Source organism: Pelodiscus sinensis, chromosome 14 (genome assembly GCF_049634645.1).
Source record: "Pelodiscus sinensis isolate JC-2024 chromosome 14, ASM4963464v1, whole genome shotgun sequence".
Classification (NCBI taxonomy): domain Eukaryota; kingdom Metazoa; phylum Chordata; order Testudines; family Trionychidae; genus Pelodiscus; species Pelodiscus sinensis.
Window position 1 is genome coordinate 30,428,492 of NC_134724.1, and position 17,330 is coordinate 30,445,821.

General features: G+C 44.4%; 1 protein-coding gene across 1 annotated transcript in view; it reads left to right on the forward strand.

The window, feature by feature from the left end:
• FAM81A (family with sequence similarity 81 member A) overlaps nucleotides 1–17,330 on the forward strand; it is an 89,872-nt gene that overhangs the window by 17,331 nt on the left and 55,211 nt on the right. The gene's annotated exons all lie outside the window — the stretch shown is intronic.

Consider the following 17,330-nt stretch of genomic DNA (forward strand, 5'->3'; position numbering starts at 1 on the left):
AGGAACTGAATGAATGCTTTCATTATAGGTAGCTGGAGTGGGAGATAAATTCTGGGTGTGTCTATGTAAATACAGCTTGCTCCTGCTTTGCTTAGATGTGTTAGATATTTAGCTGATGGAGTAATTGTAATAAACTTGGCTGGTGTTGGGTCACAATTGTGTTAATAATGATTGCAATGTATATTATTATTGTATGAGCTAGATAGATTTATGGAGGTTATGTCCATCATTGGCTATTAGCCAGGATGGGTAGGAATGGTGTCCCTAGCCTCTGTTTCTCTGAAGGTGGGTGACAGGAAAAGTCTATGCTTAACCTGGTGCAAAGAAGAGAAACACTTTCAGTTTAAAGAATGAGATTCTGGGTGTGCCCAGGTAAATACAATTCGCTTCTGTTTGCTTAGATCTGCTAGATATTCAATTGAATCCTGTCCAACTTTTTTATAAATGATCTAGAGAAAGGGGTAAACAGTGAGGTGGCATAATTTGCAGATGATACTAAACTGCTCAAGATAGGTAAGACCGAAGCAGACAATGAAGAGCTTCAAAAAGATCTCACCAAACTAAGTGATTGGGCAACAAAATGGCAAATGAAATTTAATGGTGATAAATGTAAAGTAATGCACATTGGGAAAAAATAATCCCAACTACATACAATAGGATGGGGACTAATTTAGCTACAACTACTCAGATCTTGGAATTATTATGGATCCAGGCAGTCCCCGACTTACGCGGATCGGCAAAGCTGCTGGACTCCCCCAGCAGACCAGGGACACCCGAGCAAAGCCACCGCCTGGGCTTTGCTCTCCGTCTCCCTGGTCTGCAGGGAGACGGGGAGCAAAGCCTTGGAGCACGCCCGCAGCGGGACAGTCCAGGCGTGCTTGGGCTGTCCCGCTGCGGGCGTGCTCCGTGGCTTTGCTCCCCATCTCCCTGGTCTGACCAGCAGACTAGGGAGATGGGGAGCAAAGCCTTGGAGCATGCCAGCAATGGGACAGCCACGGCGTGCCTGGACTGTCCTGCTGCCCGCGTGCTCTGCGGCTTTGCTCTGCGTCTCCCAGGTCAGCAGACCAGGGAGACGGAGCAAAGCCGTGGAGGACTTGGGCGGTCCCACCACCCCCGTCTCCCTGGTCTGCTGGGGGGGGGAGGGTACAGCTAGTGCCCCCCCCCCGCAGACCAGGCTTTTCTTGCCTACCCCTGGGGTAGAGCAGCTGGGGGCTGCTGGGTTGGTCCCGCAGCGCCGCTCCGGACCAACCCAGCAGCACCCCAGCAGCTCTGCCCCAGGCGTCCTGATTCAGCCGCTGCTGGTCAGTTTCAGCAGCGGCTGAATCAGGACGCCTGTGGCAGAGCAGCTGGGGTGCTGCTGGGTTGCTCCAGTAGTGCTGTGGAGCCGCGCTACTGGAACAACCCAGCAGCACCCCAGCTGCTCTGCCCCAGGCGTCCCCAAATCAGCCGCTGCTGAAACTGACCAGCGGCTGACTACAGGAAGCCCGAGGCAGAGTTGCTCTGCCCCAGGCTTCATGGAATCAGCCGCTGATCAGTTTCAGCAGCAGCTGACTTGGGGACGCCTGGGTTTCTTAAGTTGAATCTGTATGTAAGTCAGAACTGGCGTCCAGATTCAGTCGTGGTTGAAACTGATCAGTTTCAGCAGCGGCTGACGCCAGTTCCGACTTACATACAGATTCAACTTAAGGACAAACCTACAGTCCCTATCTTTTACGTAACCCAGGGACTGCCTGTAGTTCTCTGAAAACTTCCGCTCAATGTTCAGTGGCAGTCAAAAAGCATATAGAATGTTAGGATTCATTAAAAAAGGGATAGAGAATAAGACTGAGAATGTCTTATTGCCTCTATATAAAACCATGGTACGCCCACATCTTGAATACTGTGATGTGGTCACCACATCTCAAAAAAGATATTTTGGCATTGGAAAAGGTTCAGGAAAAGACAACAAAAATGATTAGGGGTTTGGAATGGGTCCCATATGAAGAGAGGTAAAAAAGACTTGGTCTTTTCATCTTAGTAAAGAGGAGACTAAGGGGATATGATAGAGGTCTATAAAATCATTACTGGTGTGGAAAAAGTGAATAAGGAAAAGTTATTTACTTATTTCCACAATATAAGAACTAGGGGGTTACCAAATGAAATTAACAGGCAGCAGGTTTAAACAAAAGGAAATTTTTCTTCACTCAGAGCACAGTCAACCTCCTTGCTAGAGGATGTGGTGAAGACTAGGTCTTTAGCAGGGTTCAAAATAGATCTAGATACATGCAGGTTAGGTCCATCAGTGGCTATTAGCCAGGATGGGTAGGAATGGTGTCCCTAGCCTCTGTTTCTCTGGAGGTGGGTGACAGGAAAAGAATCACTTGAGGATTATCTGTTGTGTTCCTTACCTCTGGGGCATCTGGTATTGGCCACTGTCAGCAGATAGGACACTGGGCTAGATAGACCTTTGATCTGACCCATTATGGCCGTTCCTATGTTCTTATGATACAGTGCTGTGAGTGGGGTGTTGAAGTGGAGGGCACACTATGTGATTTGGGATGTTGGACTAAAAATCTTGAAGCAAAGGACTCTGCCCAGTGGACTCCGGGGATGGTGTCTTCCTTACGAGTTTTTCTTTGTTTATGTGTTGATTTTTTAGGCTATTGCTAGGTTACTGTTATTAAACAGACTGTTTCTATCTCAGATTTTGTGCTTGCAAGAGGGGAAGAAATGCTTCTAAAGGTGCCCAGTGGGTAGGTTGGAATTTTCCCAGTTTACTGAGTGGGGGCTCAAGCCAGCTGGCTACATTATTGAAAGAACCCCCTAGATATGGATCCTGACCCTTGTTGCTGACAACTGCTACTGGAAGAATGGTTACGTATTTAAGCTCTAAGAAGACACAGTCTTCGTCCCCAAAAGTTTAAGATTTCTTGAAAATACTTCTGAATTTGCTTTACACTTTTAGTAATTACATTGGCTTCAGTGAGATTCCAACCAGGGAAAAAAGGCGCCATAGACTATATTATAGGAAACAAAAATAAATAATAATCTTACAGTTATATAGATATATAATCAAATGATTGTGTTCTCTCAAAATAATTAAAAAACATTGCCCATAGCTATTATTTATTTGTTAACCACTCCACATATTTTTTTACATTTTTTTCCAGTTAATCATTGTCCTTAACAGTCAGGCTTCATCTTCGCAGTGAGTTCTTCTGGCAGAAAATATGCTAATGAGGGACTCATTAGCATAAATTACAATCTCATTAGCATCTTTTCTGCTGTTTCTTTTTTGCACAAAAAGAAGCAGTGTGGACCTTTTTTTTTTTTTTTTCTCAAAACCCCTGTTTTGCACAAGATCCTTATCTTTTTATTCATCCTGCCTTCCTGAATCTTTGGTAGTCTGGGTAAAATAAAACTGAAGTGTGAACTATTTCTGGGATGTGTCCTGGTTCTGCACTCAGACTTGTGTGGGTAGATAAAACTTCATGGAGCTCCCTAGAGGTAAATGGGCCTGCCTTCATGGACTTGAGAGCAGAATTGGGGTGCTGATTTGCAATGTGGCTCTAAACCATTCCTGCTTTGATCTCAGACTGTATCTGAAGAACGAGACCTGGTTTGATTTGCAAAAATAAAACCTGACCGATGAAGTATTGCAATATCCAGACCACCCTGGTTTATTCATTATAGAAAAGGAACAAAAACTATTTAATGGCCTTCCTTTTAGTCCCACAAACTTTAGTGGTTTGCATAAAATAGAACAGCTCCCTTGGATCTGAGCCATGCTTGGTTTTGGTTTTGAAAAATCAAAACATTGCTTCCTCAGCTCAATTCTGCTTACATTACTGAACAAGTAAAATGTCGTTTGCACTGGAGGCCTGGGCATTATTTGATAGTTATTTTGGGGGAAAACAGTTTTAATTGAAAAAAGTTGGATAGTAACTACAAGCACAAACTATTATTAATACAAATATATCTGACGGTGCTAAGTGTGAGCTGGAGTTTGTAAGAGCTGAGATTTATGCTTAATTCTCCAGCAGAAGGTGAATAGCTGCAGTTTTACTGGAACTGGAAAAATAGTTTATTCAGTGTTTATCTTGAACTTGGAGAAAGTAATGTAAACCTTGTAAAACAGATAAAAAGCTTAAAGAAAAGAAACAGAAATCAATCCAGAAAGAGAACCTGCTATGGATATATTATGCTTATGAATGTAAGCAATAAATATATATCTGTCATTTATTTAGGTTTTATATTTACATATTTCTGTGTCTACTTTGTACTTTGTGTTAATATTAAAGTTTATTTCTTTAAAACAATCTTAATATAAATTACATAAGAGAAACCGGGTCGGGAAAGAATAATAAGGAAAACCCTGGACATTAAATTTGAGGGACTACTCAGGCCTGTTCTGCTCAATTCTGTTTTATCTGTACTTGTTGGATGCATCTACACTGGAGTGGGCAAGATACAGCTTGCATGTCCTTATTTATATGTCTCCACATTAAATTAAACATCCCTTTTCAGTCTCGCCTATATGGAAGTTTCTCCATGCCTTTGACCACCATAAACGAACAGCTCAAGACTGCTGGTCAATTCAGTTTCATAATGACATTGAAAATATTTGAGTCATCAACACTGATGGTGTTTGGGCTATCTAGAGTAAGGGAGGTTGTGACGGGGCATGCATATCCCACACAGTGAAATAGTTCTGTTATTTTTAATATTACCCACAAATTCAAGTGAATAGGTAGTGTGCATCTTGCCTGTTATTTCATTAAATTGGGTATTTTAGGCTGAGTAAAAAACAGCTTTTGAATCCACAAGACAACTGTATTTCTTTTCTTCATGTTGAGCCGTATAGGGAAAACAAATCAGTACAGATAAAACAAATCTGACAGAAGGAATTGACAGATTTCTAACTGATGAAAATCTGTTTAAGATTCAAATGCTAACACGGCCTTAGATATTAGAGCAAAATATTGTATATTAAACTTCTAGGAAGATAGTTACATTGTCAAACAGAAATTTCTAATCTTTACAGAGGAAATGTGAGGTGGTCTTATATATGGTAGGAAATTATTTTGAAATAACTTATTTCAAAATTATAACCCGAAACAATAATTTCAAAATAGCGTGCCCACACTATGGGGAAGCCTTGAAATTAGTCCGAGGTAGGCTCCGTTAATGTGGATGTGATACCTCAACTTAGAGCCCCAGAAGGACTGGGGAGTAATTAGTTTGAATTACACTAGAAAGTAATTATATTGAAATAGCAGCACCAGAGCATCCACACTACTATTTCGAAATAACTATTTCAAAAATAGCATTATTCCTTGTGGAAAGCAGGAGTTATTATTTCAAAATAACCAGTCCATTACTTTGAAATAATGGGCTTGATAGTGTGGACACTCCGCTTGTTATTTTTAAATAATAGGAGTTATTTCAAAATAACTCTGTAGTGTAGACCAGGGCTAATAGATTGAACAGTGAAACATATAGCAAGATTTACTGCAGACATTCAAGTCAGGAAAAGAGACCAGTAGAGCAAAATTATAGAGTGAGGGAAAAAAACTGTATGACAATAAACATGGATAGTCGTTAGAGTTTGTGAACATATTTTCTTTTAGACTTACTTATGTAAGTATGAAAGCATAATTATAACTAGCCAGTTGGGCATTGAACGGGGGGCAACTGTTTTGCAGCAAGGAATATTTCTTTTTATTTCTTTTCTTAGTACAGGCCATCATCTCTAAATCCAAGATACATTCCAAAAAACTTGGACTTATTGTGAAACAACTTAAAGTGGATAATTTTTTGCCGTTGGCTGACTTCCATTTGTGCAAATTGGTGGGTTTTTTTAATGACTTAAGAATTGGGAATAGGAGGACTTATAACACATCAGTTCTTACAAGTGTCAACGACTTTAGTGCGGAACAGGGTGACTTATAGTGGGCACGCCCTGTACTTAATGAAAAAATAATGCAGGCACAAGAGAAGTGTGGATCTTATGAAAATCAATACTTTTTGATATCATTGTCTGGAATATGCCTAGGCATTTTATACACAGTGGGCCTGATTCTTATTTACCAAATGGATGTTTCTACATGGCAAAGTTTTACCAGTTATACCACTTACCTTTCTGTGTTATAACTATGCAAGCATAGTGGCCCATCTTGATTTTCATATTCTGGTATAAGAATGGCCTTTTTTATTGGCTCAGATGAAAATCTTTCCCCTGTGACACAAACTAAAGTGAAATAGGCACTCTTATACTAGACTAAGAGTGTCCACTCAGGTGGGTTAGAGCTGTATAACTGTGATGGGGTGAATTAGGCCCTGAGGCCCCAGGCCAGAGACCCTGTGTGGGCCTTCCCTGAAAGACAATAGAGAAGTCCTCTCAGCAGGCTAAAGTGGCTGCAAGAGAATTAACCAGTCAGGCTCCAGGAAGGCCCTATAAAGGAGTTGGAGAATAGATCTGCAGTCAGTTTACTCTGGAGATCTCAAGGTGTGCAGATTGTTAGACTGGCTGGGAGAGCAACTGCACCCTGGATAGCTCTGTGTGGAGAGCTTATTTGAGTTAGCTGAATTGTGTTGGGACTCTGAGATGAAAGCCCTTAGGTAAGGGCCAGGGTGCTGGCTCCAGGAGGGGAAGCCCTGGAGGCACCACTCTTTGCCAGTGGGGAGAACAGACTCAGGCTATGTCTAGACTGCAGGCTTCTTTCAGAAGAAGCTTTTCTGGAAGAGATCTTCTGAAAAAACTTCTTCCAAAAGAGAGCGTCCACACTGAGTGGATGCTAACTCGCATTTAAGCTGTAATTATTATGGACAGAGTGGCCACCAGGGCACTTGTGCTTTTTCCTCTTTCCTCTTCTTTTGAAAAAACTCCCTCTTCCCTGTCCTGAAGAGTAGGAATAAGAGATCCTCCAGAAAAGAGCTTATTTTCCTACTTGAAAGTAGGAATAAGAGATCCTCCGGAAAAGAGCTTATTTTCCGGAGGATCGCGTCCAGACTGGCGCTTTTCTCCGGCTTATCTACAAGCCGGAAAAAAGCAGCAGCCATGAAAATGAAAATGCCGCGGGGGATATTTAAATCCCCTGCGGATTTGCCTATTCCCAAGTGCTACATTAGCATCCCTATTACGGAATAGGGGCCAATGTAGACGTAGCCCCAGTGTGATGTAAAGGGGACCTTACTGTTAATGAGAATCAGAGCCAATCAAATTGTCATGCAATGAAGCTGTTACCTGCAGTAGTTGAGATCTCTTGTACACAGGAAAAGTTACAAAGTATTTTGGGATAACTTAGGGCTGTCAGTTAATCAGAGTTAATGTGTACGATTAACACAAAACAAATTAGATTTAAAAAGTCACTAATAATTGCAGATTTAATTGCACTCTTACACAATAATAGAATGCCATTTTGCTGATAAATATTTTTGGATGTTTTCTACATTTTCAAATATGTTAATTTAAATTACAACTGTGACTACTAAGTGTATGTGTTCATTTTATGTTATTTTTATTAGAAATATTTGCACTGTAAAAAGATAAAAGAACATTTTTCAATTCATCTGATACAAGTACTGTAGTGCATTATCTTTATCATAAGTGTGCCTTACAAATGTAGATTTTTTTATATAATTGCATTCACAAACAAATCAATGTAAAGCTTTAGATTGCATAAGTTGAAGCATGAATGGGCATACGTAAGTTTAGCATAGCTTGCATGTAAATACCTTGCAATACCGGATGCAATGGTGTCATGCAAACTTCTTCTGTTCTCATTTTAAGCTGCTATTGTTAATAAGAATCAGGCAGCATTATTTCCCATAAATGTAAACTAAACTGGGGTTAATCACAACTAATTTTTTAAAAATTGACTAGGGCTGTCAAATGATTTTAAAATCATTTGACAGCCCTAGTGTAAGTATATACACATATAATTAAGGCCCTGCTTAGCTTGTGATATTGTGGAAATTGCAGAGTCCACAATATCAGGCTTCCACCACAGTTTTGACAGAGGGAGCCCCAGGTGGCCAACAGTGGAAAATCATGGGAAATTAATTCAAGTATTGCCTTGGGTATAACTGATGAAGCTTCCTTTTGTACACAGTTCCTAAGTCACACAGGGCCAGATTCTGCTTATCCCTGTACTGTGAGCAGCGGGAATGAAAAGTACAAGGACTGTCCCCTGTACCTTATTGCTTAGCTCTTGTAAGGACCAGGCAGAATTGCAGCTTCTGAGGAGTGCAGATAGTGTCCCAAAGGGAGTAAGGCAATATAGGAAGGAAGTAGGAGTATGCCTTTGGCCCCACCAATACACTAGCTAGTTCAGTGACATAGTTGTATAGAGGGCAGCAAGTTGCACCTCACAAGGGGGTTCAATAGTAGCCACTCAGTTTCCTGCACTCTATCATTCTCTCCTCTGGGACAAATGGTTCCTGGTTTTCCTTCAGAGTAGTGTGGCTCTGCACAGCTGCTTGCTGTGGGGCTTGTGTACAAGGCACAGTTTTCATGCATAGTCCTTTTCATGCATTTAAACACAATGGTTTAATTTAGCTTACATTAAAGATAAACACATAATTCCCCAGCTGATTGTATTCACTGGTACTTATTCAGTGACTGTGCAGGGGTACAAGGATGATACTTCATTTCAAATGGTAGTTCGCTGCAGTGTGTGAAAATTACACACACTTGAGATTCTCTAATAATATGGTATGAGCAAGATGTCTGTGAATCACTAGCACAATACAAAGGAATCTGGGTACATTTAAAATAATTCTGTAAATTTGAAAATCATAGGTATGCGTATACTGCAGTGTAGGATTGGAGTCAGACTCATGGTTGATTCCAGACCACCCTAGCCTCCCACATCTGTACACGTAGTTCTGTTCTGACTTTGGCTTGCCGGCCTGCCCTCTGGGGAAAGTCTCCCACAGGGGAGAGAGAGCAGGCTTGAGTCTAAGTCCCATGGGGTGCAATAACGGGAAGAAGGATTCACAGCAAGTGAAATGGCACAGACAAGCAGCAGAGCGAGAGGACAGAATTGCAGTGTGCAAGGAGAGTCTTGCAGCACAGTTTCTAAATTAGGAATGTCAGCTGAGCAAGGAAGATAAAGCACAGCAGAAAAATCTGTTTGAAAAGCGGCTTAGGTTTATGCCACCAGAGTACAGGCTACAGCTGTATTCCCAGCACATCCTGAGTCCAATTCAGAGTACATTGCAGACCAGGAACAGTACTTGGGTGGCCCACACAACTAGGACAGGGGTGGGCAATAATTTTTGAACGGGGGCCACTTCAAAAATTTCTGAAGTGGTTGTGAGCTGCTCTGGAAGGGGCATGGCCTCAGGCAGAAAGGGTGGGGTTGGGAGACTTCCTGTGTTTCCCCCACCCAGAGACCCTGATTAGCCTGGGGGTGAGGGAGTGCATGAAGTCTTTGCTCCCCACTCTCAGCACCCAGAGAAAGCTGCCAGCTGTTTTGAACAGCTGGCGGTTCCCTCTAGGCACCGTGTGCCCCTGTCAGTAGGAGGAGACTTCGTTCACTCCCCTCACCCCCAGGCCAGTCAGGGTCTGGGGACATGGGAGCGCTCAAAGTGTCTTGACCTCCGCCTCCCGCCCCTGCCCTGCCAGGGGCGCATGGTGCCTAGAAGGAACTGCCAGCTGTTTTAACAGCTGACTATTCCCTCTGTTGCTGCATACATCTGTAAATCCACGCTTCACATGCTCCCCTGTCCCCAGATTTTGATTGGCTTGGGGTGGGGGAGTAATGGGGGGGCAAAGACCACATCAACCGGCTTGGCGGGCTGGATCAGGCCTGTGGAGGCTGTATTTCCCACCCCTCAACTAAGACTTAACAGCATCTGGACATGGCAAATCTACCCCATGCAGTCCTCCACCCTCATGCAGGTCACCTCTCTGCTGCATATGCCCACCCATGTGTTGACACCTTCCCCCTGCAAGCTTTCACTCCCATGATGACTCCCTCTCCCTGCAGGTCTGCAGCCCAATGCATTGGAACCAAATGCATGCTAACTGTGTGTAGCGCCCCCCTCTCCACCTGGTTACCTTCTTTTAGAGCCAATCTCCTTTCAGGTTCGGATGGATAGGTCTGGGTTCTTCTGGATCCCGCCACCTACTCAATTTTATTCTTTCTGATTGATGTACTTGGCGGTGCCTCCACCCCCCTCACTCCTTCCTAGCAGGGTTGCCAGGGCAGCTTGGGAGGAAAATTCTAGCCCAGGATAATCCCCACGTATTCGCCAGATAGTTGGAGACTCCCAGAAAATAACACAAACACATACACTATAATAAACACAATTATATTAAACAGGAGACAATTATAACAGAACAGGGTAAAACATTATTTTTAGGGTCACCGGTGCCCTGCAACTGTGAAGTTAGTGTCCCGTTGGTACGCGTACTTTGTTGGGGCCCTTGATGACTGTTGACCACACAATCCTTCTCTGCAGAGGTTTAGCAGTGGGGCTGACTAGGTCCAGTACAGCCCAAAGGACTCACAAATGGGAGAAGGCAGCAAATCCCTCCACAGTTTAATATACTGCAGGTAATAAAATCCCCAAACAAATTCCCTGACTTACTAACTAAAAATTGGTGCACTCACACACTCCATGAATGAGCCTCAGGTTGAGAGATGACTCAGTCTCTGCAAAGGGGCTGCTCTCTTCTCACAGGGGTCCTCTTCAAGCAGGAACCAGGCTGCTTCGGTCCCAGAATTTCCCCTCACTGTGAAGGGGTGCAGGGCTCAAGATGCAGACCACACAACTGCACCAAAATTCAAAACTATAGCCTCCCAGGCCAGCCTCCAGACCCACACAGCAGGCAGCAGCCCTGAACTTGCTGCTAGAGCCCAGCTGACCATGCAGTGACTCTCTCACCCAGGGAGCTGGAGAGCCAACTCCGCCTGGCTGGGGAAGCCTCCCAGCAAACTCCACAACTGGGAATCAACAGTGGAGACATAAACCCAGCTGAGGGATCCTGCCTTCAGGTCCCTAGAGGCTAGCTCTCAGGGGGAACCCTGCATGCAGGCCTGGGGGCTTACTAGCTCCCACACACTCAGTCCTCCCCTTTTCCTGGCTGGCTCCAGACTCCCCTCAACAATGGTCTCTCCTTCCCCCTGGGAGGGGCATCTCACTCCCTGTGGGTTGCCAGGCAGACTCTGGCCCTGGTAGGGAGGGGGAGCCAAGGCAAACTCAGAGTGCCTCTCCCTGAGCTGCCAGCAGACAAAGCCCCGGGAATCCAAGCAATCTCCTTGGGGGTTACACTCTCCCTGTGCGAAAGTTCTTGCCGTCCTCGGCAAGGGTCATTTAACCACAACACAAACATGCAAGGTCCTTTCCATCAGGTAATAGTATACATTGTTTAGTTGACAATAAATATCATTAGCCAATAAGTAAGTATTGCTGTGTCCACATACAATATTAATTTAAACATTAAATTGTTATTCAATTTACATTAATAACATTCTTACTATATTTAAATAAATGACTTAACCTTGGAGTCTCCATTGTTAACTATCAGACACAAACAATAATAGGCCACCCGCACCCATCTATTTACTAAATGCAGAGGGACAGAGGTGGAGGACCCTGGGACATCATAGGTGAGTTTCTGTACAGGTTTTCGCTCTCGTTCTGAACGTCGAAGTACAGGAGCTTCTTCATTCTCAGGGTTCTCAGCAGTAATGACTGCAGGACAATCAATGATTTCCCTCTCTGCAGGTTGCATGGCTTCTCCCACATCCTCTACAGGTGGAACCATCCTAGCTGGTAAACCACTTGCCTCTTCATGCTGTATTGTTGACTGAGGGGGTACAAAGGGTGCAGCTTCAGGGTTAAGTATTTGAGCTAGAGGAGGCTCAGATTCTCCCTCTCTAACAGTTTCTACCTCACATAGCTGCTCATGAAGCATAGGAGGTATTGGATAATAGGGGAAGAATTCCTCTTCACTGCTACTCTGTGAATGAGGATCATTTTCTCCAGAGGAGGTTAAAGACTCACTGTCTGCCTCCTCAGCAGATTCAAGTTGTGCAGTAAGGGTTCTTTCTGCAGGAACTTTCTTCCTTAGTCTTGAACGAGTAATGGGTCGCCGGGAGGAACCACATTCACTATTTTTCTCTTCACCTATTAACTGCCCCACTGGCAAGAGGTGGTTTCGGTGAATAGTCTTACAAACATTTTTTCCATTTTCCATCCTAAGGCGATATACAGGCAAGTCTGGTAGCTTATCAACCACTATGTAGGTGTCTGCATTCCACCGGTCAGCTAATTTATGTTTTCCAGTGAGACCTAGATTTCGGATTAACACTCTGTCTCCTACCTGCAGATCCTGTTCACGGACCCGACTATCATATCTCTGCTTGTTAGCAAGGTTGCTTTTTGTGGCTGCTTGGGAGGCCAGTCTGTAAGCTTCCCGCAAGTCACGCCTGAGACTCTGAATGTACTGGAGATAAGTTGTTTCGCTAGCTTCATCAGAGGATATCCCAAAACATAAGTCAATTGGTAGCCTGGCTTCTCTGCCAAACATTAAATAATAAGGCGAAAACCCAGTGGACTCATTTTTAGTGCAGTTATAAGCATGCACAAGGTAACTGACATGCTCACTCCATCTGGTCTTTTGGGATGGATGTAGTGTTCCCAACATGTTTAGCAAAGTCCGGTTGAATCTCTCCGGTTGTGGATCTCCCTGGGGATGGTAAGGAGTGGTTCTGGACTTCCTTATTCCCAGGGTTTTTGTAAGTTCACGAATTAGTCTGCTTTCAAAATCTCTTCCCTGGTCAGAATGGATTCGGGCCGGGAAACCATAATGTACAAAGAATTTGTCCCATAAAATTTTGGCCACTGTACTGGCTTTTTGGTCTTTTGTGGGATATGCTTGGGAATACCTTGTAAAATGGTCAGTAACTACAATTATACTTGAGTGGTTCTTTCTATCAGGCTCCAATGACAAAAAGTCAATGCACACCAATTGCATGGGTGCATCTGTAGCGATGTTCACCATAGTCGCTGCCTTTTTTGGCAGAGTCTTCCGCTTAACACACCGAGAGCACCATTTGCAGTGGTCTTCCACAGATGCTGTCATTTTGGGCCAATAAAACCGATCTCTGACCAGTTCCAAAGTCTTATCTACCCCCAAGTGACCATGATCATCGTGCAGAGACTTCAACACCATCTCCTGGTATTCTTGGGGTAAGACCAGTTGTTTCCGCACATGGCCCTTTACAGTCTGGGTGGTCCGGAATAACAAACCTTTGTTAATCACTAAACGATCCCACTCTTTTAAGAGAAGAATTGTGCCGGGGGAAAAGTTAGCCTTAGAGATGGGTTTTTCACCCTTTTCTACAGCTTCCAGCACAGGTCCAATATTTGAATCTTTCCACTGAGCTCTTCTCAATTCAGTCGGAGTTAACTGGGGCAATTCAAAAGTCTTTAGCCCAACGAGGTTTGCATAAATGGTAGGTATAGCCTTCTCAGACAACCCCAGTGTGTCAGCATATCTTTCCTCATTTACATAAGGGGACTGCACTTTTCCTATTACAGCCTTGCAGGTGGCACGAATAGCAGGAGATGGTATCTCCATCCACTCAGACTCTTCCTCGAGTGGGTTATGAGGGCGACGGGACAATGCATCTGCGTCTGCATTGGTTTGACCCGAACGGTACTGCAGCTTAAAGTCATAAGCAGCCAAGGCAGCCATCCATCGCTGACCAGTAGCATCTAGTTTAGCCGTGGTCTGCACATAAGTAAGTGGGTTATTATCTGTTTTTACTACAAAGGTCGCTCCGTATAGATAATCATGAAGTTTGTCCACAACAGCCCATTTGAGAGCTAAAAACTCAAGTTTGTGCACGGGATAGTGTCTTTCAGAGGCAGTCAACCCTCGACTGACAAACGCCACAGGTTTCCATTTATTCTCATAATTCTGATAGAGAACTGCTCCTAATCCATCAAGACTGGCATCTACGTGTAGTTCATAGGGCTTGGTAGGGTCTGCAAAGGTTAACACTGGTGCAGTGGTGAGTTTCTCAATAAGGGCATGGAAAGCGCTGTTGCATTCCTCTGTCCAACGGTCTCCAAATGGTTCATTCACCTTGAAATACCTCTCATTAGGACTTGCAAGCTTATGTTGGGGTGATCTCTTCCACGTTGGGGGGTATCCCCTTGTCAAATTGGTGAGCGGTCTCACAATGGAGGAGTAATTTTTTACAAATCGGCGGTAATATCCACAGAAGCCTAGGAAAGATTGTAAAGCTTTCAGGTCTTTGGGTACAGGCCAGGTGGTTAATGCCTCAATCTTCTCGGGATCAGTCGCCACACCTTCTGCTGACACAATATGGCCTACATATTTTACTCGGGTCTGACAAAATTGACATTTATCAAGTGACAGTTTCAACCCACTAGCGTCCAGGCGGTCTAATACTTTCATTAGTCGAGCTTCATGCTCTTCCAGAGTTTTCCCAAAAACAATTAAGTCATCCAAATACACCAGCACTTCTAACAAATTCATATCCCCCACTGTCTTCTCCATCAAACGCTGGAATGTAGCAGGAGCTCCTGAGATACCTTGGGGCATCCTCTCAAACTGGTAGAATCCCAAGGGACAAATGAAAGCTGTTTTCTCTTTGTCTTCAGAGCTCATCGGGATCTGGTAGTAGCCGCTTCGTAAATCTAAGACAGAGAACCATCTGCTTCCTGCTAGGCAAGCTAAGGCATCATCTACCCTAGGTACAGTGTATTGATCTGGGATGGTCCTTTTATTCAGTGTGCGATAGTCCACACACATGCGCACAGTCCCATTTTTCTTCCGCACCACCACAATGGGGGATGCATAGGGGCTACGGGATTCAGAAATTATTCCTGCTTCCAATAGTTCTTGGATATGCTTTCTCACATCCTCAATGTCTGCAGGTGCCAGTCTTCGGGACCTCTCCCTGAAAGGCCTGTCATCTGCCAAACGAATGGTGTGTTCCACGTTAAGGGCACACCCCACATCCCATTCTTCAGTGGAGAACACATTAGGTCTCTCGCTTAACTGCTTTTTTAACCGGTCTTTCCAACTGGGAGATACAGGAGAATCACCAAAATTAAAAAGATCAGGATCCAATGCCTTACAGGGCTTTCTGGCTGCAGCTGCAGGGCTCATAACACTCTCTACTCTATACAATCGTGCCAATACCATTCCTCTCCTGATGGCTATGGGATGGTTGGTTTCATTTCGTATTCTGACCATAATGCCAGCTTCTTCCAGCTGTGGTAAGGACAATAAACCTCTTAGAACCATCAGACCACTAGGGAGGTTATCTCCATCAGAGGACTCCATCATTACTGTATGAGGAAGGCTGCTACTGTGCTTCTCAAGTTTTCCCCTCAAGTCAATCTCACCATGTGGGGGTATGGACAAAACAGCTTTGGATACTCTTACTACTTTCCCTAAAGATTCATCGTCAGAGCTATCATGGTCAGAAGGCATTGTGGATGAGCCCAGGGTCAGTTCTCTCCATGGAGGGCGAACCACATCTGGGGTCTTCTGGCCCAAACGACCACAAAGTGTGGCCAAAGATTGGAACATGTTGCTGTTGGTTCCAATCAATATGGGAATGCCATCAGAATTTTGTGTCTCAGGACAAATCAAAGCCAGAGTATCACAATCCTGGAGACATCCAGCCAGTTCTGCAGGAAAACGTAAAGTCACTAGTACATATCCATCGTATGGGTAACTAGCATTGCTAAGGCCCCATATTGCCAATCCTTCTAGAGGATGGATCTTCACTTGAGGGAGGAATTGCCGATGGAATTCTCTAGTAATGATGGTGACCTGAGATCCACTGTCCAGCAGGGCCCTACAGGGAATCCCTTCTACCATCACATTAACTACCGCTGCTGGGCCTATCAATCCTTCTGGGAATGGGCTCCAGGAAGGCTGTTCATAACACAACTTAGTGGAGCTCTGACTGTAATGGCTCCCAGTATGCTCCATTACTGGGATCCTTGGGAGTTTCCCTGTAGCTTCTTTTTTCGTTGCGTTACCTTCTCTTCATTCCTTGGGTTGTCACACTGGGTGGAAATGTGCCCATCCTCGCCACACCGGTAGCAGAATCTCTTGTTCCTTGGGAGGGTCACCAAGGTTTTCTTTACAGGTTCTCTGTTGGGGTCCCTTCTCCCTGGGTGAAAAGGAGGGTACTTCCTTTCTGTCAAAGTTGGTGGAAGAATATCGCTAGGTGACCCCTGAGGCATCTTACTCGTCATAAATTCAGTGAGCTGTGCTGTCAGGGTTTTGAGCTGTTGATGGAGGTCCTCAGTGGTAGGCAGACAAAGGTCATCCTTCAGTTTCTGAGGACCAACGGTCTGGCTCACTGAGATCTTATTCCTCTCTCTAACCGTTCTCTTTTCCTCCTCCTCCCGGACTTCTCGCAGCAGTTGGTGGAATTCTGGAGGACTGTCCAATCGGTCTGCAAGTTTCAATTTCATAATTAGAAAATCATCATAAATGGCACCTCGTATGACCTGTTCTAGTCGTACTCGGTGTTCCTTGCTCCTTTCAGTGCCTTTACGGCGGATGCACAGTTGAAGGGATGGTTCCAATCTGTGAAGATAGGAAGATAGTTTTTCACCTGAATGTTGGTAACAGGATCGAAACTGAAAGTAGAGGTCTTCCCCAGTCTCTAGGCTCCCAAAGGCATCCTCCATCGCCGAGAGATAGTCATCAACAGTGGCAGCAGGCTTGCTGGCTTTTAATGCACAGATTACATTCCCTGCAGGTCCTCGCAGGCTTTCTGCCACACGTTTCCTCTTTTCAGCCTCGCTACATTGCCATTCCTGCATCACCTGATTTAGTTGATGCCTCCAAGTGTCATAGTCATCTTCCCCTACAGGCACAGGTTTAATGCCTGAAAAGAACTTCAGTTTTCTGTAAGGGCCTGATTCATATGCTGTCTTTATGGACTCCCCTATTGCTTTTCCCATAGCAAAAATTATTTGGTCTGTAGAACTGGAAGGAGGCACAGGACTACTTCCCAAAAGAGTCCTTAATTCAGTCATGGTCTTCCCTTCCTGCATAAGGAAGTTCCCCAATTTGGACTGAAAACCATTAGTTTCAGATGGTGGGGCAGATGGGGAGGGAAAACGTGATTGTGTTTGAATGGTCACCTTCCATCCGTCCTTCTCTCCATCTGGCAGAATTACATGGGGAGTCACTACAGTAGACAGTATAATCTTGCTCTCTACAAGAAGAGATAAAGTAGCTTCCCCTTGTGCTTTCATCTGACTCCGAACCACACAGGTTCCCCATTCTCTGACATTAGCAATCTCATCTTCAATTTGTCTAATTTCCCATT